General features: G+C 35.3%; 1 protein-coding gene across 2 annotated transcripts in view; it reads left to right on the forward strand.

Annotated features, from left to right (window-relative positions):
- The first annotated feature begins 344 nt into the window (after positions 1-344).
- bmpr1ba (bone morphogenetic protein receptor, type IBa) overlaps positions 345-24,228 on the forward strand; it is an 89,837-nt gene continuing 65,953 nt past the window's right edge. Inside the window, exon 1 of one of the 2 annotated variants that reach the window (XM_038306118.1) lies at positions 345-487. The gene's annotated coding sequence lies outside the window, so the exon portion shown is untranslated. The remainder of the gene's footprint in view (positions 488-24,228) is intronic. The other variant, XM_038306125.1, reaches the window with a different exon arrangement.

Genomic DNA, 24,228 nt, shown 5'->3' on the forward strand with positions numbered 1-24,228 from the left:
CGTTCTTTTGGTCATGACCCAAAGCTCATGACCATAGATAAGGGTATAAATATAAATAAAAAATTCTTAAATATGCAAATTCAATGCTGCAATTTAGTAATAAAATGTCTTATTGAATACATTTATTCATTTTAAAGAAATATACACATTTAGACAATGTTTATAAATATACAGAAAAATAAAGAAATACACTTCAATATAGTTGCCAGCTATAAAAGTTTTCCAACCCCTGGAAATGTTATTTTGTGCTGTCAGTTGCTGATTTTTTTGCAAACCCAGCTTGTGAGTTGAATGAGTTGTGGAAATGGTGGTGGGTGGGAAGTGGGGGGGCTGATGAGACAGCCCATGTGTCCGTCTCTCGCTTTTCTGCCCCTGATCGAAAGTGAAGCAGTCTGAGAAAAGTGCTGCAACTTTGGTTTGGATCAGAAAGAGCCACGCAGCAACTCACACACTGGTATCAAACAAGAAGCTAGAGAAGCAAACAAAGGTGAGTAAACTAAAGCAGGAGATTTACAGCAGCGGGGGTTTCTCTCATTGGTTCGTTTTTCATGCGCGATGATTGAGAGTCGCAGATTAAAGTTTGACAGGCTCAACTTTTTTTTTTTCTTTTTTGAAGGGTGTTGACAGTCTACGCGTGAGGCGGACTTCTTTGCTTAAGATTTAGATTTATACCTTTCTTAAATAACTGAGTAACAGTTAAAGCGAGTTTTTGCACACGTTAACAGTGATCCCACAATTCTCGCCTCACTGTTGTGTGATTTATAAGGACTTTTTCCACAAAAGAAATAACAAATAACTTAGAAGCAGGGTTGCAGTCATTATGTTCTTCCCTCTTTTGTAAAACAAACTTTATCCTCCTCTATGAGTGTTTTGCAACATATTCCTATCGCCTGATTATTGCATGTCAGAGTCCTTTTAATCTCTGAAGATTATTTGTACAGTCCAAGAAAATGGTATGCATAATGTGTGTATGCTCGTTCCTTTTATTTCAGATTTGCAGATTTGAACAACAGCCTGTAGCAATGAACAACCTACAGCCCAGTATTCCCCACGCACCACACTTATATTCACAGGCATGCACACATTCAGCTCTCCCTCTGAGTCCTGTAACCAGTTCCAGGTGTTTCTCAGTGTGGGTTATGGCAAAAGTATATGTACATATGTGTGCGTATGAGCAACCCTGTGAGTGTCTATCCAGATGGCACAATACCTTGGCTCCTGAACTTACCCCACCTCATCTGTGGGGGGTGCAGAGGTCAGTAGGGGACCCTGCAGGAAAACACTCAGCAAATGTGAGTGAGAAAGACTGAGGTCCAGACATGTATTTGTGTGTAGACAGGAGGGGGTGTGGGGGTATAAGGATTTTTCTCATCTTTCAGTTTGAAAGTGTTTGTAGTTGTTAGGACTTCAGTCTTATTCAGGTTAGAAACCTTTAATGCAAATCTAAATCAAAGAAAAAAAAAAACTCTGCCAAAACCTCGATTAAGTCTCAGTTTGTTACTGCAAAAAAACAAAACAAAAAAAAATATATTAAAGGTATTGTGGAGGATCTTTACAAATTTTTGAAAAGACCCGCCTACTCCAATAAATAAAAAAATGCACATGCACAACCCTGTACCCACTCCTGAGAGGAAACGCCTATTAAATGCATGTGAGAGAATGCAGGAGCCAATTTCTCCTTGTGCACGCTGTTTAAAAGTTGCTATTTGCATCGCTCATTCAAGCTTAGGCTACTTTCCAAAAGAAGGTTTGCAATTTTTCCACTATGTCAGTCTCACCACTGGTAAGTGAAAATAAGGACGAGTGCGTGAGAATGATTGACAATTAGGAGAATCACTTATGGTCCACCTGGAAAAAGAACATCCTCCATTATACCATTAACTAAAACAGAAATACAAACTGGCGCAGACTGATGAAAAATCACATAACATTGTTGGACCTTAACTGCCTCACTAAAAAGAGCAAATCTATTTGATAGATGCTTAAAATTTGCCTGTCTGGAAAGAAGTTTAATGAGAAAAAACTTTAAAAAAAAAAAACTGACAGGGAAAATGTTCATTAATAAGACCAAGTCAGGGAAAATTCATTTTAAATAAGATTAATTCAGAATGAGATCAGTTTCTAAGTAAAGGGACAACAATTAGCTAAACATTTTCCTGTAGGAAACATAAGCACCATCTGGTTTGAAAAAGCTGTTATTTCAGAACTGCTATTTCAGAAGTTTTTTTTGTCAATTTGTTCCAATGTTTTGAAGAGATTTAATTTTTCATGAAACACAATCAGAATCAGACATACTTTAATAATCCCAGAGGGAAATGACAAGAAAAAAAGCCCATAGATTTGTGCAGAATTAATTGAACATATGCTGCACTGTCCCCATGCCACCTTTTTAATGCTCATTTTACTAAACCGCAGACTGCTTCTAGTAATATAGCACTTTTTTAAAACATCAGCTGGGAAGCTATAGGCAGAGCGTCTCTTTAACAGCAAACTGCTGGCTCAATACCAGAGCTGATAGCCTAACTAGCTACTACCTAATATCAGTTTGTTAGACTCCCAATGTTACTCTACTTAATAAGAATCTTTACTCAAAACTAATACTTAATTAAGATGTTTTCAACCCTTTTTTGATAAGTCCATTTTAAAGTAATAATGAATAAAAAACATTTATATCAAATACCATAACAGTGTAACTATAGTTCAATGTATTTTCCTTCTGTTTTTAGCCTTAGTATGAGAACAGTGGAAAATAACAAGAAAAATAAGTTGGACTGCAGGATAATGGGAGTTTTAAAACTCTTCAGGTGAACTTGAGAACAATTTGCTGGTTTTAAACCTTCCTTAGATCAATTTCCTCTACTTGAACTAAGAGGTGATAAGGATCAAAAACAAACTAAGATAAAGACCTCCAGGCACAGGCTGTCCTTTTGAAGATCTTACTCATTTTTAATTACTGTGTCAGGGTGATTTATTGAAATGTTCCAAGAATCTTCTTTACCTGAGAACCTAAATTAATCTTTCACAGTCTGTGTTTTCTGCAGAGTGAAAAAAATCCTTAAAGCTTAATATTCTGAAATGATAAATCTCTCAAAATGACCTGTAGTTGGCATGGATCCAGTTTGTCAGGAGGTTCCTGACTAAAGGTAGAAACAACCACAGAAAAGTTGTGTTAATTGTCATTGTGGGTATGTAGGAGGTTTGAAGTTTACTTATGCAGCTAATCCCTTATGGAAACAAACCTAATCCCACTTTATCACATCTTGAATAATGTGGATTTATTGTTAGTTGAAAACTATAAATGAATGTGCCTTAAGTAGTAGACTGCCACTCAGCCTTGATACAGTTTACAGTTGATCACACCTTTGCACTAATGAAAAAATTATCCTAAGCATGTCATTGAACTTTTTTTTTTAGTATTTAAGTGGTGATATGAGATACTTTGCTCTATTCAAGCATCTTCTGTAATACATATTTTATGGAGAGGATTGTATACAATAATTATAAGTGGGCTTAAGTGGATTAATATGGATAGTTAGTAATGGCTTATTTTGAAGCAAGCATCTGTTTTAAATATTTTATTTTTGGTAATGTAAGAAAAATAGAAAATGTGCACCTTTAACTACTGTTTATGTTTGATTGTGTTGTTACTTTTTTTCCACTGAAGCAGAGAGGGATTGAGACATGTTGATGCTTAAGTCTCTAGTTGGAAATTGATAGATTTTTTTGTGCCTTTATGTTTTCTTCTGACTAAAGTTTTCAAATTATGTGCAAACACACCTTACTGCTTTTCTGTGCGAAGTCAAGGCTGCACACCAGAGTATCCAGCTTAAGAAAAGTTGCAATTGTAGATGAAATATTTTTGGTTTGGAGAAAATTTTTTTTTTGTGATAAATTTACCTTTAAATTTGCATGCCTTCCATCAACACTGTAAAACATTGAATAGAAGTGTGTAGATTTCTCCTGAAATAAGTGAATTTTGTCTTGTTTTAAGCACATAGGTAAGACAATTTTCCAAAAAATAAGATGATTTACATTCAAAATAATAATACAATTTCTGATTTCAATTGCATATTATCTAATTTTTCTAATTTAAGGGCAGAAAGAGTCTTTCCACTGGAACTTTATATTTATCTGCTCCAATTACGCCACACTTATTTTAAGGAAGTTTACATATTTTAGATCACTGTTTGCAGTAAATGGTAGGCTGAGAATTTACTTTATAAAGAGGAACGGTATGTTATGAGAAATGAGAGGGAACAGCTGATGTGAATCAGAGAAACCCCACATACAATACTATGATAAAATGCAATTACAAACTTTATAACAATACTCCAGTTATGAAGGCTGGTTATCATGATAAATTTGCATTACTTTGTCTATTATAGTCTGACAAAGTAGTTAAAAAACCTGATAGCATTAGTATGGTTATCAAGGACGTTTTCTTTAATATTCTGCATGAGTTTCACCATTTTATTTATTTTGTTTGACACGCTTTGTAACAGCCTGTTAAAGGAACAATGTGTAACTTTTTGTCACTAGAGGCATTAGACATTTTACAGTCTCCCTCTGTGATCTGGAATTTGATAGCAGATATCTTTTGACCAATAGACTGAGAAGTCATGGACTTACTTGTAAAGAAAAGGCCACATTCACCCCTCTAGAATAAATCCTACATCAAAGAGCTGAAAATATGTCTGACCCGGTAAGTGTAGGGCTGAAACAATGAATTGGATTAATTGTGATTAATCAATTATTGAAATAATCATAATCTAATTTAGTAATCAGTTAATCATTAACTAGAGTATAGAGACTCTAAAACATGCCTTTAGCTGACAGAGAAACCCACATAGAGCTTATACCAAAATTGTAAAAAAAAAGGATATATATATATATATGAACAATTTCCGTTTAGGATAAAAAACATGTTTTGGTCTTTCTGCATTCTCTATCCAGAACTCTTCAAGTGGGAAGCTTTAGCTTGAACTGGTCTAATTTTGTAAAAACTCTTCTTTAAGGAACTTTTGAATATCCGATTATTAATTGATTAATCAAAAAAATAATCCACAGATAAATATATCTGTTTTGTCGCATTAAAAAACCCTTTACCTTAACACTAGTGTTTAAGGGAAGCTCAGAGTGCGATAAATGGCGCTCTAGATCACATGATCCAGTTAGCGAAGAATCCAATCTTCTGAGGTTACCTAGGCAAGATTTGGGTAGCCTGCACTGAGCATCAATACACACCATATGCTGTATATTGACCTGAAAAATTATTTAATATCAAATAAAAAAAATTTTTTGTGGTGTTTCTTTAAAAATATTAATTACCAATGGTAAACTATACATTTTTATAAGCCTGAAAACCTTCATTGTCATTCTAATCATGCAGAACGTTTACATTTATTATTATGATGCATTTTAAAGCCAAGTGCTATTTATCCTCTTGTGTGTTTGCTGGTCAGTTAGGCTGTTGGCTGAATATGCATCAGGCTTTGTTTTAACTACAGTATTGAAAGCATGTAAAGTACCTTACAAAATATAAAAATCTTTTGAACTTTTTCTTTCTTTTGTTACAAGTAAAAACGATTTTTTGTTTTTTTTTAACAATGCAATGTGAGTTAAGAAAAACAGCGTTAATCATCAGCTTCTTGCTTTTTTTTGTAAGATAGTCTTTCTTTTAAGATGTGGACAATAAAACAAACAAACCTCTCCTGATTGCTATAAAAGACGTGACCCACCTCACTCCCATATTATCTATAGCCATCTTTACTGTAAGAGATAAGACCAGAGCTGACTTGGATAAAGTATTTGTTACTGTCCAGCAGCATTTTTGTAATATCATAATTATTAGTAAATCAATTCAGAACAAAGTATTACTATAAGAGTTGCTTTGTTGATGGTCTAAAGCAGGTTTCTGTGCTGTTGTATAAGATACTGTAGCTTATTAGATCACATGATCAGTTTAAGCCTGTGTCGCATGGGGTGGATGTGAAAACATACTAACAGCCAGGCTCTGATGTCATCATTTGACTGTTTTTTTTCCATACCAATAAATACCAGCAGGTTTCAATGCTCAGAGACTCCTCTCTCCATTTTCACATTTGCACATTTTTTAAGAACATTGTGCTTATAGGCTTGTGTGTAGCCAGGCTTTTAAAACTCACCATTTTGGTTAAGTTTTAAATTATGGATATTTTAATGACTGTATACGGTAGTTTCAAAAAGAGAAAAGATCAGCTAGCTAAGCCCTAAGGATACTTAAGCTCATGCTGTTTTTCTTTAAACTTTTAAGCTTTTTTTCTTCTGTTTGGTTTGGCTGAATTTCTAATAAGGGAAGGTCCTTTGGTGCCCTCAAAGGGAAGAAAAAAACAGGAAAGAAATGATGGAGTGATGACTGGGATGCTAAGAGAGAAAAATAGGTCTGAGGAAGGAATGATAACCATCTGGATTCACTTTGTGACAAATTCATCCCTTATGCCCCCCAAAGTGGAGACCTCCAATTTCCATGGTGCTTTCTTTAAGGTGGTGTTCCACCAGTGATGGCAAAAACATTTGTCTGAGAGGGAGAGTCATTGTTGAGCTTCAGGAAGTTCTTTCACTATGTCTAGACATCCCTTGATTACTAAAGCTTTTATTAAAACTAATACTTTTATGAGGGGCTAGGTCTCTGGAATTTTTGAAAGACAAACAACATCTGGATAAGCCACAGTCAGTCATTCCTGATAGACAGAGGTATCAAGTATCAGCTTCCTGGGTACTTTGGTATGTGTGCAGCAAGATATATAAATCACTTCAAGCTGTTGCATAGTAATAATTCTACGAGAAATTTTTAGTGATTAAAGGTCAAACTGAGGGGTGGAAAAGTCTGGCTTCCTGCATTTTTGTAACGTTTTTTAAAAGATTACTAGTCCTTACTTTGGGTAAAAGCCAGTTTTTGTAAGGTTTAAAATTTTATTAAGATGAATGTTTTGTTTTTATCAGTTCTTTTCTGCAGTCCTTCATGCTTTTGCGATCATATTAGGTGCTAGTCATTTTTTACCTTCACCATTCAGGTGTTTTTTTATACTGACATCCATTAACCATAGCCAACTCATTGAATTTGTGTGTTTTCATAATAACCCTAATATTTATGATAAAATGATGTCTTTAAAATGAAAAATGTTAGAAATTTTGAAGAGAATAATTAACACACTAACAATACCTTGGAATCTTCCTGCGTGTATGTACCTGGTGTCAACAGAGGCACATATGCATACAGAAAGTAAGTTTTTATGATTTTGTTTTGTGGACATGCAACTCCATACAAATCCAATCCTTGAGTTGTTCCAATGCAGTGCCAACAGTTCCCAGGAAAATTTTTGAAACAGCCTACCCAAGCCCAAAAGGTTTTGCTGGTGGAAAAGAAAAATTTGGAAAAAACCTAACATGGTAAAACACTGCTTGGATTGAAGGAGATATGCTGCTCTGAAAGTGTTGTCAGCCCCGTTCCAATAAAATCCGATATGCCCTGTTTTGCCATGTTCTTACAAAGTAATTGTTTGTGCAATAGCAAAGTTTGTGTCCCTGAAATGAAATGCACAGCTCTTTTAAGAAAAAAAAAAGTCATCATCGTAATCAATTAACCCATAACCTGGACGTGTGGGAGCTGAGATAGGGACTTAGCATTAGATGGAACTCGTTCTTATTTTATGAATGTGTGTTTTATACAATTCTTTAAATGCTTGTAGATTTAGTACGAGATATCATTCCTTTATATTTTTGTCATCTGCCAATATTTCAAGTAGATAATATAAAAATGTTATGAAATGTTTCTCTTTTAAAGATCTAGAAAAAAATCGAACACATTTTAAAGGTCTGATATCAAGCTTTTTTAATCCTTTCAGGTCACCTCTAATCAAATATATAACAAAATAATGCCTTAAGAAGTTTTTGGGTATATAGTTTTTTAAAGAAATATTGTTTTTCTTTCCAACCCCTAAGAAAATCTCTTCAAAGCGAAGCCTCTCTCGTTTTGGCACCGACATTTTGATTACGTTGCGGTATCACAGCAAATCTGAAGGCTATACATATTAAGACATATATAAGAACTTTCTAGACCAAAAAACAAAAATGGTTTTAACAACTTAGACAATAACTAAAAAAAACAAGTAATACCCCGTCCCAATTAGTTGCCAAAAGAGCCATTTCTTCTTAACTTTAAGCCGCAGTCGTCGTACTTTGTGTCATATTAGACCACCCTGATCGGAGAAATTTAGCGAGTTCTCCCACTTAGAAATCATGGAGGGGTCTGAAATTGTCATCGTAGATGCTTGTCCACTGTGAGAGACATAATCAAAAGGATTTTTTTATAATTTTAAAAATTTATTTGTATAATAAAGCTGTAAATAAGTAGCCTAATGAGACCATCCTGATCTTGCGAGCTTTCAAGGTTTCACTCGCAGATCAGTCTGGCTACTTTCTGTTAAAGAAAATTTGGAGCAGTTCACCAAACGAACGTCCAATCAGCGTTGGCTTTGAGGCGGGTTGAGGTGTGATGCAACGAGAAGCGCGACAGTTCAGTCTAAAGAACATGGCGGCTTCAGCCGATGAAACTAGCGTTAGCGTGGCTATCGAGCAAGTTTTATCGGAATTACAGAGTATTTCTTCACTGAAAGAAGAGCAAAACACTGCTCTGGAGTTTTTTCTCAGAGGAAAAGATGTTTTTGCTCTTCTCCCGACTGGTTTCAGCAAGAGTTAGCCTGGCTTGTGGTTGTGTTTTCGTCGTCGCTCTGTTAGTACGTCATATGCTTCGTTGATCTGATTGGTTTATTTGGCCCGTCTATCACCAACATAGGCCAATCAGCTAACCAGTATTTTCGCCCCTTCCCAAAATCAGAATCAGAATCAGAAATAACTTCAACGGAAGGTTTCCAGATGGATATGGAGCAATTCCATCTGGCGGAGTCAGGTTAGTAAATAAGTATTTCAACTGGACTTGAGAAAATCAATGTTAATATTTGTTACAGTAGCCTTTTTTTGCAATTAGAGGTAAAACGTTTCATACCCCTCCATGATTTCTAACTGGGAGAATTTGCAAAATAGCAGAGTGTTCAAATACTTATTTTCCTGACTGTATGCTGGAGGCGTAGGCTCTACAAGCTGCAAAGTAGGAGATGTAGTTGATCAGTTTTACTTATCGTTAACAAAAAAATATGTTAATAGGCGCTCATCCATTAAATTATTTTTCATTAAAGTTATTGGTGGCTGATCAATCGGCGCACCACTAATTGAATGAAGTGTAGTCATCATGTTACAAATGCTTTGCATAAATGCCCTTACCTTGGTACCATTACATCCAAGCCTTTGAACATGATAGAGAAGCTGGTGTTTCTTTGCAAAGCAGCATGGCTACACGGTGCTTAAGGAGTTTATGGAGTGTTTACATTTACAAACGGAACTGCGCAAATGGATTCTGCATGGTTGTTCTGCAATATTATTCTGGACCGCGCTGTGAATTGATGAACTTTTCTGCTGTTGCATGCTTCCACTCTGGTATTACTTCTCCTGCAAATACCAGGGAGGTGGAAGGTGTTCTAGTGGAAGGTGTTAACACTACAACACTAAAATAAATTCCCTTTAAGCATTTTCAGTTATTTGGACGGTAAAAATTATAAATTTAATTTTGATATACAGTATATTCCCGTGATGTATATGCTCCCACATTGGAGTTGCCATTCTACCAACTGAGCTATCCAATTAGCTTAAGTGGAGGAGAATGACAGGATATTGTGGGACTAACAGGAACAAAGGCAACTGTAGTGCTTGTGGTCATGGGAGCACTTGGGGCAGCAACCTCCACTCTGGACAAGTGGCTTCAACAAATACCTGGAGAAACAGCCAAGATCTCATAGCCAATTGAAAAATGGAGGCACACCAGCGCAGTCAGAGCAGATGGTTAATATCAGGCCCTGTAGACCAGTCTATCACAGAAATACTGTTTATTTTGTTTTTGCAGAGTTTTGCAGCTTTGTTTTACAGCTGCAGTTTCTGAGTGAAAAAAGATGGCTGAGATACTGGCTTCCTTTGCTTTCTCCAATACTACTAATCTGGTGAAGTAGAGATTTCAGGGGGCTAAACTTTTTCTCTGCCTGCAGTCTTACAGAAAATTAAGCAGTCTGAAAAGAAAATTTTCTTTTTTAGTTTCTTGTTTGAATAAATTATTAAAAATACTTCCACCAAACAATAATCAATCTTGTAGTGTTTTCAGTTCCAGTTGTTATGTTTTTCAGAAATAAGGACACAGAATAAGAATGGCTCTCTTGAATTTTCTATCTATGACTCATGGATAGGCAAAAGGGCAGGCACCACTTTTGTATTTTCACAACACAGCAACAGTAGGCTACTCACAAAAATGTGTTTCTAAAAATGGAAAAAGTATCTACTTCTAAGACAGATGGAGATGCAGTACTTAAGAAAATGACTAATATTGGCTGACAAAAAAACTGACCTCTAGTGCATTATGTAAAGGTGCAGTAAATGTCAATCTGGGAATTAAGTTGACAGGTCTGCCATGGAAGATCTGCCAAAGTACTTCTTTACAGTTGTGTCGTTTGGTTGCATGGTATTGGAGAAACACTCAAGAAAGTGGTTTAATTCATTTTGTAATCATGATTACTTATGTACTATTGTTTTATTTTTACAAAAGCAATATCTTTGGAAAGTTTAATTTTACAATTATATTTCGGTAATACATTTCTGTTGATGGTTACCTTTAGAATAACAGAAAAACAGTATTATGAAAACAGTATTATTTGACTGTGAAATAAAAACAAATAAAATGATTAGCAACTTTCAGCTTATCTTGCTGCTTGTTTGTTTTAGATTGTTCCCACATCCCACCAACGGATTGAATACTATTATGATAATAATAGTAACAGTAATAATAATGCTATTATGCTGTCATGCTTTGGAGTTTTATTAATTTAATACCCAACCTGTTTCAGGTAATGAATCAGGCAGCCTAACCCTATATGCTTTATTCCACCCAAAAGTCAGTTCATATAAGCCAATGTGATTAATCTGCTTTTTAAAACATGACCACTTGAGATTAGTTGCTGAAAAGAAAAAGGAAACAACAGGTTGAGAAACCCAAAAATAGGAGCATTGCTTTTCTGATAGTATTATTAGTTGATATACAATTTTGAGTAGAGATTCTTCGGAGGAAAAACTTTCATGAACCAATCATGATAATTGATCCCCTGCGACCGCCTGGCGACCTGTCCAGGGTGTACCCTGCCTCTCGCCTATAGACTGGCAGAGATAGGCACTTGCCCCAACATGACCCTGATGGAATAAGAAGTAAAAGATGGATGGATGGATAGATGGGTTGTAATTGATCACATAACTCTAAAGCTAACCACACAAACTGAGATCTTGTGTTGGACAAATTACTTTCTTTTTTTTTTCATTCACTATATGATCTGCAGAATTATACTATGAGGAGAAAATTTAACATTATTCTCCCTCTCTGTCATTTTCTCTCTCTCTTTTCCACCTTATCCACTCTGGATCTGGCCTCTGCAGAGATAAGCAGCAAATGTGCTGCTGCAGATGTACTGTTTTGTATCACATCATCAATACCCTCCTGGGTGAAATTGCATCCATGTTGTGCATGCAGACACCACCTTCCCATGAGATGTAAATTCATAATGGGTGCATCAATATGTTTTCAGATGACGTAATTCCATATAAATTAAACCTGATTGATACCAAATTGAATTTACTCTCGAAAATATTAAATCTGATGCATATGAAATTCAATCTTGAGTGGGTCTGTTTCTTCACTTATGTGTCCCGTGGATTTCTACATATCCATCTTAAAAGGCAATTACAATGTGAAGCAGGCCTCTGGGAGTCTTTAAATTTTGTCTTGTGTCACAGTGTCCATTACAATATTATTTTTTTGATTATATCAGCCAGAAGAAATTGTGCTGTTGATGAAAATCTGCTGGCAAGATGGCACCTAAGCATTTATGATTTGTTTTTATTGCATTTTATTTCTGTCAATGTAGGATTACTTAATGTAAAACATGTAACTTGCAGTAGATAAAGAAAGAAAATTAAGTCCAATGTATAGACTTTGATTTTCCACATGCTATATAGAGAGAGTGATACGATTTTATAGAGTTAAAATGGTGATCTATAAAAACAGAGCTCAACAGATGGCCAGAAGCCAATAAGCGCGATCAGATCAGGAAAAAGCATGAAGCAAAAATTAGAAGTGGAGATTTCAAAAGAGGCCAGATGTTCCTAACAGACCCCTATAGGTACTAGGCCAAAAAGCCATCAAGCAGATGACTACATATTTCCCACAGACAGTTATACCAAATCACCATGATCCCTGGATTCAACCAGCTGGTGAATTTCTTTGTCTAAAACAGCATTTCTCTGATTTCTAATGTCTTTAGAAAAATGTCTTACTTGCACACTTCATTCAGCAATGGAGGCTGCTTCCAGGGCTCACCAGTTTTGTCTTCAGTTATATAGGTGGAGGAGTGTTTTTACAAGCTGAGCCCCCTTGAACCATGTCAACTCAGCTTCCTGTCAAGAGAGAAAAAAAAAAAATCAGTGATCTCATCTTGCTGAAATCAGTGTTTTGGTTTGGGATGCACATATTGGATATTTTGCCAGTTATTCCCAGTGTTCCTTTTTAGTCAGGTTCTGAAACTAAATCAAGAACTACCTAAAGGTTGAAATCTTTAGGTTAAATTACTACAAAGAAAGAACCCTTTTGTTGTCTTCTGAAATAGGCTCATGTTTAGTTTGACCCATCCACAAATTAAATGAAACATTCCCAGACGGTCATGAATGAATTTGCTGTGGCAGATTCCTAACATCCCTCACACCAAGTATAAAACTGAAAGCATATAAAATGGTTAAACACCAGTTGATATTTTGGTCTGTTATGTACCAGCTAGTATTGTCATTCAACGTGTCCGTCAAGATAATACGGCTCATTATACGTACCAGTTTGGTTTGCGTCAAACAGACCCAAGTTTATTTGCATGGTCCAGTACGCCATTTCAAAGATCTTCAACAGAATTATTTCCATGTCAATTGTGTTTTATTGTGTCTATGTATGGTGTTAAAGCTCTCTTTAAAGGCAGTATTTAATTTTTAATCAAAGGTGGTGGGATTAAGTAATTCAATACAAGGACTAAGCTTAGAGGCACACCTTTGACTACATTCCCTCTTGTTACCACATTACACCCCTAAATTGCAATTCCAGACAGTACACGACCTCACATGTTCCTCTGATGCTTAATTCCTATAAACCTCATCTAAATTCCTCTCTTTTCTATAATTCTGCTTAAATCTACTTTTCTCTATTGAATCTTGGTGACAGTACGGTTCACGAAAAAGGTATCTATGTAGCAACAAAAGCTGCCCTAATGTTGGGGTTACATTAGTAAAAGATAAGGTAATAGGATGGCGAAAGCCAAGTTGTCAGAGACTCCCTTTGTCCAAAGAGGAAACACAATAAACAACTCTGGGCTTTCTAATGTTTCCCCTCGGTTCAGGTTCTAGCTAATCAGCAGTGCACACAGCCGTGACTGTTCTGTTCCAGGGGACTGGAGACGGAGTCAGGGAGGGGGTAGACAGGATCAGGGTCCAACTTAAAATGGCTACATAAGGGTGGAAGTAGAAAGAAAATGCATGTGTCTTTCGCATGTTCGTCTTTGTCTTTTATTGCCAGGAGAGAGACTCTTGGTGCCAAAAGTGGATTTCTTTTTTTATATTGTAGACAAACAGATTTAGCCAGCAATACTGAGTCACTTAATAAAGCAGACTTAACGGAGTTGTGTTTTTGAGGTTGCGTGATAATCACTATCAGATGTCAGAGGAGAGGGGACATAGAGAGAAAGTCGGCGTGTGTTTGAATGACAAGACAAAGACTGAGAAAAGCACATGAACAAAAAAACTGATAAGGCTGACAAAAGTTGTTAATGTTTTATCTGTTAATAAATATATTGTATTTTCCTCTATGACTCCTTTACTTGACATTTATTTTGGCTTTTTATTTCTAAACTCCAAATAAACAGGTTTAAAACATGTGTTTATTTCATATTTACATTCTATATTTTAAATGTATTTAATCCGTATCTTATTTTCTGTTTCCCACGTGAATATGTGGGTGAGTCCACACTGCTAATTAACAAGTCTGACCTCAATCTAGAAACCGTTGGGTGGTATGTTTAGTTTTGCTGCATATCAAGGTGTGTTACAGCAATTGAGTGCTTACGCTCTACCTCCATTAAGTAAGACTACATTTTAATTACTGTCAGATGGTGGGCAGAGTCCTCGTGTCTGGAGCCATTTACTAGGCCTGGAGCCACCTGGAGAGGAAAAGATGGGGAAGTCGGCAAACTACACACAAAGAGGCTTTCTTTTGTTGTCATAAATGTTTTAGGTAACACAAGTTGTTTTAATATTATTCTACCTCCTATTATTCTATTATGACATTTTTTTGTCAGTGCTAATCTCTTCAATGCATGATATGTCTGCATTGTCATATTAAAATTTATCTTGAAAAATATTGTCTCAGAAAAATTATAACAATGAAATGCAGTAAAACTCAAAGTTAAAGGCCTAACTATGAATAAAATAACTGTTCATTTGCTTTTTGAAAGGATCAAAGAAAAATCTTCTCCATTCAGTCTGAATTAGTTGTGTCTGTATATTGCATTACATTAAGTTTGAGAGGGTTTAACAAAGACCATGTTTTATGGCCAGACAACAAGTTCAAGTAAGCAGTTCTAGTAACTGCATCTCTTTGCAGTGGGCTTGGCGAAATAGCTTAAAAATTCTAATTTTTCCTACCAAATCAGATATTTTTTCTCACTTAAATTTCATTATAAAAAATACAAATGACATATATTGGTTTTAAAAACTAGCTTTTATTTAATTTATCCCCTCAGAGAGGTGACCTTAATTTAGAGGGACAACAAAATTTTTGCTGTGAAATGCTTTAAAAAAAAAAAAAAAAAAATCATGTTTCCCAACTAACAATTAAGATATAACAGACTAAATGTAAGCAGCTGTTGGTAAAAAAAAAAAAAAATAAATCTTAATTTTCCAAAAATGTAATCTTCATAAACTAAAAATTTGATTAATTGATAAAATTGCTTCATTGATACAAACAATTAATTGACCAGTCCTTGTGCTTACTGTCTGCAGCAGTCTCTACAGTATCTATCAACAGATGCCAGTCATGTTACCCATGTAGGTCATATCGTTTTGCCATATCAAATTACAAGCCTATAAGTTGTATATTAGCAATAAGGCCCATTTACTTTATATGAGTAGAGCTATAATATTGTCAATCCCATTATAATATTGTGAATTTGTCATTTTGATCTGTAGAAGTCCAGACATTAAATAAGCATTTTAGATGATTAAAAACAACCCCCCCCCCAAAAAAACAAAAACAAAAAAAGACAGATGACACAGAGAATATACCTACAAATATAAAAAGGCTTTAACAAAAAAGAATTTAGTTGATCATGTTAAAAAAAGGATAATTTAAGCTCAGTGTGACATTAAAATATATTGTTATTTAGCTAGAAAAAAAGAAGTTGGAGCAGCGAGTCGACACTACCGTACATAGTTCAGCAAAATAGAGAAATGCCTTATGTAGTAGTAAGTTAAGGCTAGACCTTATTAGCCTCTACAGTCTTCAAAAAGGAATTTAACCCCCCCTTTTTTACAGTACTGCCCAAAATAATTGTGGCTTGAGGACATTAGTTTATGCACTGTTCTGTGGGCTTTTGACTTGGTCTTTGGAGTATTTTCTGTTTTACTCGTTCTGTCGCAGATGTTTTTTTGTTTTTTTTTGTCTATTGGAATTAAAGATATGGTGTGGAAAACAGTGTTGCTGAATAATGCTCCATATGTTATTTTTAAAACTCTCTCATAATCCATGATAGACTGATAAACAGAAACATTTTCTTCCCATATATAATGAGTGGCATTTGTTATAATTAGCATTTTGGCAATTGTCCCAGCTTTCATAATATACAGTACCTCATATTTAGTGAGAAAATGCCATTTTTATACAAGCGTGTTTTCAAAATTTACTATTGCAATACTCTAGCAAGAAATTTTTCACTTTTACACACATTCCTCCCCATTTTTCATAGATTACTAATAGCTTTTGTTATGCATCATCAAGGTTGACATTTAACATTTAAGAAGCGGTCAATATAATATTTTGTTTTATTAAGTCCTAAACAAACCAAAAATGATGTGACTGTTGTGGGAAAAAAAACAATAAATCAAAGATTCAAATATTGTATGTTATGTGCATGTATGGAGAATAATTGTCATGACATTACAAATCAAACAAATCATTTTTTTACTTGGCTGATGAAGGACTATGTTGGTGTTTTTACTGGTTTAAAAATCTGATTCCGCAAAATCTTACGTTCAAAAAATCCTGACAAAAATGATTTAATGATGAAAAAACAGTATAATAATCTGTCTGACTAAATTTTATGTTATTTTAGAATTATTAAAATCTCAGACTGAGACAGACCCCTGTGGATCAGTCTAAATTAAGCTGGGCATACACTGCGATTTTTTTCAGTCGTGCACGCAGCTGCTGCTCACACTGTAGGATTGCCGTAACTGCAGGGTTTAGTCGTACAGTGTGAGTTTACAGCTCACGATTTATGTTCGGCCCGACGCTCTCATGCAATCTACCTGCTTAAACTGTATGACTAAAAAGCATGTCAGACTCTGCTCTGCAGTGAGATGGAGCTCCAATTTGGACAAAAAAGAGCAGCAAACGTGGCTACTACGGTATGTCAATTTTACAGACAGAACTGCATTTCATTATTATTGCATCCCTGCCATGCTGCTGTGTTTACATCTGAGAGGAAGAATGCAAAGAAAAATCCTTCTTTGCTCATGTGCTCTGAGCGATTTCTCCCACCCTAACAATTCCTGATCAGGAGGTGGTCGTGAGAGGCTGGTGGTCGGCTGGTGGTCGGCTGGTGGTCGTGAGAGGCTGATTGCCCCTCGTTACCCCCTGTGCACTACACAACTCACGACACACGATCAGGCTGAAAGTAGGCCCGATCGAAAGATTCTCGCAAGACTGGAAAATCGCCCTGAAAATCGCACAGTGTACTGCCGGGCTTTAACAGATGTGAGCATAGTATGTTTGGACCATAAATAGTCTATGTAGAAATACTGAAAGTTATTTTTCCTTTTAGTTATTACTGCTCTTGTCTTCTTAGAACCTCAAAATGCTATAATAACCTATACAGGACTTACCGGTAGTATTGCTTTTTAGATTTTTTTATGAAGCTCATAGAGCACAACAGAAATACGTGAATTTCCTTCCTTGTTAACTCAGGCCAAAACTTCTGTTTACTTGATCAAGTCCCAGTGTATGTATTTATTCAACAATAACTTGCTCTAACTACTCCATAAGCATTCCTTAATAGAATCTGCTTCACATGAGGAATATTGGAAGTTTTTGTGGCAAAAAGGCATTCTCAATGTAAAGTGTCCCTGCTTCAAAGATAATCCTTTTTGAATTGCTTGGGCTTGTTGGCAGCGTTGTACTTTTTCCCCTTATGCTGTTTTCCCACTCACTATATGTTGGTGTTTTTTACTTATACCTTTATACATAAGGCCATAATAATAAAAAAGAAAACATAATTGATTCATGAAAGTTAGAACATTTATATGTGGCATATCTGGAACACTAGTATTGTTTTGAACAAGTGGTTACAATATTTACTATCCTGTAACCAAAAACAACTTTTATAAAAGCTGAAATTTGACTCCATATTGTCTTTAAATGTTAAGACAGGCAGTTTCAAAAAATGCAAATATATTTTACTGGGAAATAAATTACTGTAATTACAAAAAGAAGAGCATGTGATGTCACACTTGGTATGCTTTGATGTGGTACTATGTATCTATGTGTTTATTGTTTTTGAGCGACTACCAAAAAAAGAACAACAGAGAGACTAAAGAACAAAGAAAAGTCTATTAGAACACGGTGGCTCAGGTTTCATGAGCTGATGGTGTTTTGGTCTTTGAGACATTCAATGCCATCTTTCACCCTGGTGTTTTGCAAGTAAAGATCTTCCCACATTATAATTCCTTGAACAGGAGACTCATCTGGTTGAAAACATAGAACATTAAATAATATAGAGCAAAAAATCAACAACCAGTAAATGTTCAGAGACATTTTGAATTATAATCCATTACTTTAAACATTATTTAACATTGAAATAAAGTGAGGTGTTTATGCATCCATGTTATACATTGACTTTTTAAATAAAACAAATATAAATAAAAAAATAGAACATTTTTCCATATTAAAATCTAATGTGTTTTTCTAAGTAGAGAACAACAATCTTTCAGTTTGGTATATAAACAATTTTCTCATTCACATATTTTATAAAATGCCTGAACTGACTAATTGTAATTTTTGATCTTTCTTCCTTTTTTATGGCTTGATGAGAGAAGTGGGCTTTAGGCTGCCCTGCATGGCTTTAAACCTGGGTTTGAATGACGACAAAGCCATTCTCAAGCACATATCAAGGTGCTTATTTTGAGCCTGGATTGATATTTATTTTTTATTATATTCATGGTGGAGAATCCTGCTTCACAGCAGTAGGTTGAGTCAAACATACTCCAAATGTGCAGGGTCAGGTTTGAGCACATTTCACTTTTCTTTCACCAGTTCACCGCAGTTCTTCCAGCATTCCACACTTTCTCTGCTCTCTTTTTCTCATCGTCTTCTCCTTCTTTCTATCACCCGGCTTGCCACAGGTTTGTCCACTGTGTCTAAAAGCAGCAGTGACTCAGAGTGACGGCAGCTCATTGGCTAATTTGTATCACGTGTAACCTGGACACATCCGGATCATCCCATCTAAACAAAATGTATTTAAAAATTTGCTGTAAATAGATTGCGAAAGCTATAACATCTCCTTTTTTGAGATATACATTTTTGTCTTTGAGCAACCAAAACCCTAATTATAGTACTGTGTAATAAGCAAAACTAAAAAGTCGAAAATACAACCCATCTTTTTTCAGGGGAGGCCTTTAAAAACTATGTAGCCTGAAAATAATCTACTGTAATTATGTGTTAAGGGTGGACAATAAAGGAAATGGGTATAGACAAGTAAATGTCCATCTTGATCAGTTCAAGCACATCTTTTTAAATAAAAAAATATATTTTTTGACAGTAATAAACCAGGCAAACAGCAAACAAGTGGATAAGATTTGGTCAACTAGCAGGTTTATCATTTTGTTTCTTCTGTTTTAAGTTTTGAAGCCAGCAATGAACACCACAGAGACGTGTCTATAGAAACAGCAATGAGTAATTTCCGTCAGACGTTTGTTTTCATAGCACCTCCTAAAACGTATGCTACAGTGATCATTGTATATACCTGCACTGCACACATTTGGAGACAAACATCCATCACTGCTTCATTTCTCTGTACACTTTTGCACTTCAGGGGGTGTTAGCTGGCCAAAAAAAATCTAAGTCTCTGACTCACACATGTCAGACAAAATTTGTCAAAAACAGTTAGCCCATATGGCCTGTTTGCCAGCAGGGGTGGTCTGCAGACTGTTTGACACTGACTGACAGAGCAAAGGGTTTAAATGTAATTGAAATGTTATGTAATGGTGTACAGAATGACTTACTTGTTGTATATAGGAGAGCTACTAAGCACATAGCCAAACAAAGCTGAGGAGTTGATGTGAAGCCAAGGTAAAAAATTTTAGGGTTTGTTTACCATCTGTTTACAATATTTCTTCACTATTTCTCTACCAATATTCTCTACTAATAACTACTACTAATATATTGGAAAGGAAGAACTAAAGAAAGCACTACTAAGCTGGGGAAACATTGTAATGTGCAGATTATATTAGCTGGAAGTAATTTACCTCTAAAGATTCTTTTACTCTATAATTATTACAGAAGTTGTATAAATACATTTCAAGTTTAAGGTCCATATAGCAAAGGAAAGTCTAAAATCTTTTAAGATTTCTACTCTTCATAAATAGTTTTATCATGTTTGTTAACCATCCAATGATTGTGTTTATGGAAATGTTTAAGTAAAAACTGTAAGCAATGCAATTAATAACATGTTTTGCATCAATAATCCTATCATTGTTTACTATAATTCCTTTTACAATTACCATTACCTTTGGAAAATATGAGTATAAATGCGTTAGAATCAATGACTATGTGGACCTGTAAATCTCTAGATGCAACTCTCTAACAATGACAATGTTCAAAAAAACCAACCAACCACACAGACACCCCAGAATCAGAATACTTCTGTAGATTTCCACTTTTGTCATCTTCCCCTGAGGTTGTACAATAAACTGGGGGCTTTGAAAGGCTAACTTTTCAGTGTTCAAGATAATTGAAACTTCTATTTATACCACAAACCTTATTATTTTGATTTAGATATGAGTGAGTTTAGACAAAGGATTAGGTTTTGTTGCCATTTTCCAACCTATAAAGACCAACACTCAACTGTCTACTGAATAACACATTATCTTGTCTTTCTGACTTGAAGGTGTAACTTTGAAAAACTTGGTCACTGTCATGATTTACTTTTGGAAAGTATTAACTGATGTATTTTACAGATACTTTATAGATTTATTATGTTTAGATGCTCTGATTAATGTAAAAAAAAAAAAAAAGTACAAATTATTGTAAAACCATTCAACATTTTGCTGTGATTGTTAACGGTTACTGTAATTATATTGTTAAAAAAAATTCCTTTGAACAAGGGTTTTATTTAATACAGATAGTCGTTTTTTCTTTTTACAAATCTAATGAATGTTAAGCGGGTTTTATTTTTGTTTGATATGATCATTCATGATCATGAAATTTTAGGATATTTCCATTTCAACAGGAATGCGAAATCAAGATTTCTGCAATTTATCAAGCTTTTAAAAGACTCCAAGTTAACTGTGCATCTCAGAAAGCTAATGGTTGCCTTCTCCTGCTTTGTGAAGGCTTCAACCTTTGAGGAGATTTTTTCCTATACCTTTTTACATATTTTGATTAAGGGGAAATGATTGAAACATTTAGAAGGCCGTGGTTTTATTGTCACAAAATTATGAGATTGGGAAAATAATTAAATGTAGCCATCATCTAGTACTTAACCTGTCTAGTAGAAATAAAAATCCATTTTAAGAGAACTAGTAACAGGAGGAAGCACACTAATGGGCAGACGTTTTGAGAGGAAAAGAGGTAGGCATTTCCAAAGTCTAGGCTTGGGTCAAACACGATTGTACAGAACAACCCAGTCAGGGGCAGAAGCAAAAGAATTTGGTCCACAGGCAAAGTAGGAGGTTTATATCCAGAGATTAGAAGCCAACAGGAGTATCCTAAAGGGGTAAGGCAGCCAGGAGAAACAGGAGAGAGACAGGTTGAGATCAGGAGGTCAAAACTAGGATTGCAGAATGGTCTGCTTACACAAATGTCTTTCATGAATCTGGCAGTTACTCACGGGAAGAGCCAGGAGTGTATAGTCTTTCTCCCAGGTGCAGCAACTCCAGGTAATTGATGCTGTCACAGGTGTAGCCGCTCAGACCCGATTGCCAAGCTGTGACATCATGGGACGGCACACAGCAGTTTCCAAACAGGAACACTAAGAAATCATTACAAATTTTAATATAACGTTTAATATGCTAATGTTTGTTTTATCAAATAATAAACAATTTCACAAATCTTAAGCAGGTGTTTAATAATCCCTTTTTCAACACAGAAACAAAAGAGCACCGGATTTATAAAAAATTATGAAATCACCCTTTAGTTTAGGGACTTGCAAAAAAACAATTAATAAATTATTATTAGTGTGTATCTAATTGTATAACCAACAACCTAAAAACAACTTCCTTTTTTATTTAAAATAAAAGTTTAAGAACAAAAATGCATAGTCTCAACCTTAAAGTACTTGCTGACATATCATGGAATGATAGCATTAGATATAGAATGAGTAATTTAATGAATTTTTAATATGCATAGTTCTTGCAACATCATTAGGAAACAGTAAAGCCAGTTTTGATCAAGAATAAATCAAAAGCAAAATGGTTTAATCCCATCTGTCCACAATGTGTGTAATAATTTGTTGTAAACACATTGTGAAAACTTTATAACTTCTCCTTTTTTGAGATATTATTTTTTGTCTTTTAGCAACCAAAAGCCTAATTATAGTACTGTGTAATAATATAAACTAAAAATAGACACAATTTGAAGTTTAAATACAGCATCTACAGTAGTCTATTGCCTGTTCTTTATATTAGTAAACCTCTTGTGATGAAATGATCTAACTGTAATATATAGATTTTAAATAATCTGCTTCAATGTATGAATGCTACTCATTTATATTACATTAAATTTGACATTTTTTCCCTTTTGGATTTATTATTTGTTGAGGTTCCACAGTTTGGACATCCTGCACTAGCTGCACCGCCAGGTGGATAGCTATATAACTATATAAAGTTCTCATGCATGATTGCTTCTGTGTATGTTTTACAATGTGGGTGCGGTCCATGTGTGTGTTCCAGTAAGTTTGCGTATGTGTGTGTGTGTGTAAGAGAAACAGAAAAGAGAGCGAACAGGGAACCAGTTAACAGACGTTTCTCAGTGATGTTATGTGTGAATGCAGGGTAAAAGGCCAGGTATGCTGAGTGGCTGCCACATTACCCATGAGCATGAATCCATCTTCTGTTCAGACATTTAGCTATTTACAGGCTCACATGAATTTGATCATGTGTTTTCATGTAATGGTTTTCTAGAATTTCCTAAAGCCTCTGAGGCAGCACTGTTTCATTGGTCAGAACCTGAGGAGTTGGAGGATGGTTGGTGTCTACAGCTAAGAACGACAGAAATTTACAAAATAAAAAAAAAGGAGGACCATTGACCACTCTGAAATTAACAAAGTTAGAGACCCAGCCATTGGAATTTGGAATGCACGTGGTGTGCTTTACCATACTGATTTAAAGTGAATACAAACTCGATAAATTAAGCTCATTCAGTATACCGGGTATATATAAAATATTTTTTTTTTTACATTACATAACTCTGCATGTCAGGAAATAAGGAGATTCAAGAAAGGAACCAAAATAAACAAGTTAATGTTGTCTATTAGCGTTGGAAAAAGAAAAAAAAAATATGTATTTAAAAAAAAAATGGTCAAGCCAAAGCTGCTGTTTTAAGCAGCAGACATTGAAGTTCCTCCATATGTCCTTAAAAACAGCCCTTTAAAATGCCTCTAGCCCAACATAAATCACAGTTTTCATAATTACAAAATGTCACCGTAACTGCAGGAGGTGTGAACCTCGGTGGGGTCAGCATAGAGGGCTGTGTATAGCACTTTTGTCTACATCTCCCTTAAATATTGTTGGACTTGGATATGTATCATGAAAAACACATAATATCACTTATAACAAACCCTCTCTGTAGCCGCATTGTGATGATCCCAACCACTCCATAAATTGGCTCTATTTTATTCCTGCTCTAGAATCTATTTATTGCTGCATTGAGATGGTGGTCCTCAAGGATTATGATTCAGTTAACAAATGTCGAAACTTAATTATCTTCATGTTAATATATAATCTAATTTAAAGAAGGCAGAAGGAAGAGAACGGTCCACCCCTCACATCCCCACCATGGACTGTTCTCCTTGCTGCCATCTGGGAAGAGGCTTTGCAGCATCCGCTCCACACCCCATCAGATTCTGCAACAGCTTTTTTCCCACTGCCATCAGATTGCTGAGCTGTTGAAAAAAACTAAAAAAAATTGTATCACAGACTCTGCATTACACTGATAATACCAAACCAAAAAGAAAACTCAAATCAAAAAATGTTTTTTGAACTGCATTTTTGCATCATATATACAGGTATTTATCTTTCACTGCTCTGAACTTCCATATCAAAGCTTTTGGCACCATGTTTTTCTCCCACGCTGCTTACATTCGATCACTGCTGCACTTGATGAAATGCAAATGTTCATTTCACCGCTAAATTGCTGCTCATTTGATGTCTGAAAGCTGTACAATACAAAATTTCATTTTGTATACACTTTGTCTATCCATGCGGTATTGGGAAGTACCTCCAGCAGCCATACCTTGTAACTAGTAATGCCGCTGACGCTGTTTCTCTGAAGTTTGTCAAGCTGCTATGGATAAGGTTGGGTGC

This window comes from Cyprinodon tularosa, unplaced genomic scaffold (genome assembly GCF_016077235.1).
Source record: "Cyprinodon tularosa strain WSP-4 unplaced genomic scaffold, ASM1607723v1 ctg115, whole genome shotgun sequence".
Lineage (NCBI taxonomy): Eukaryota > Metazoa > Chordata > Actinopteri > Cyprinodontiformes > Cyprinodontidae > Cyprinodon > Cyprinodon tularosa.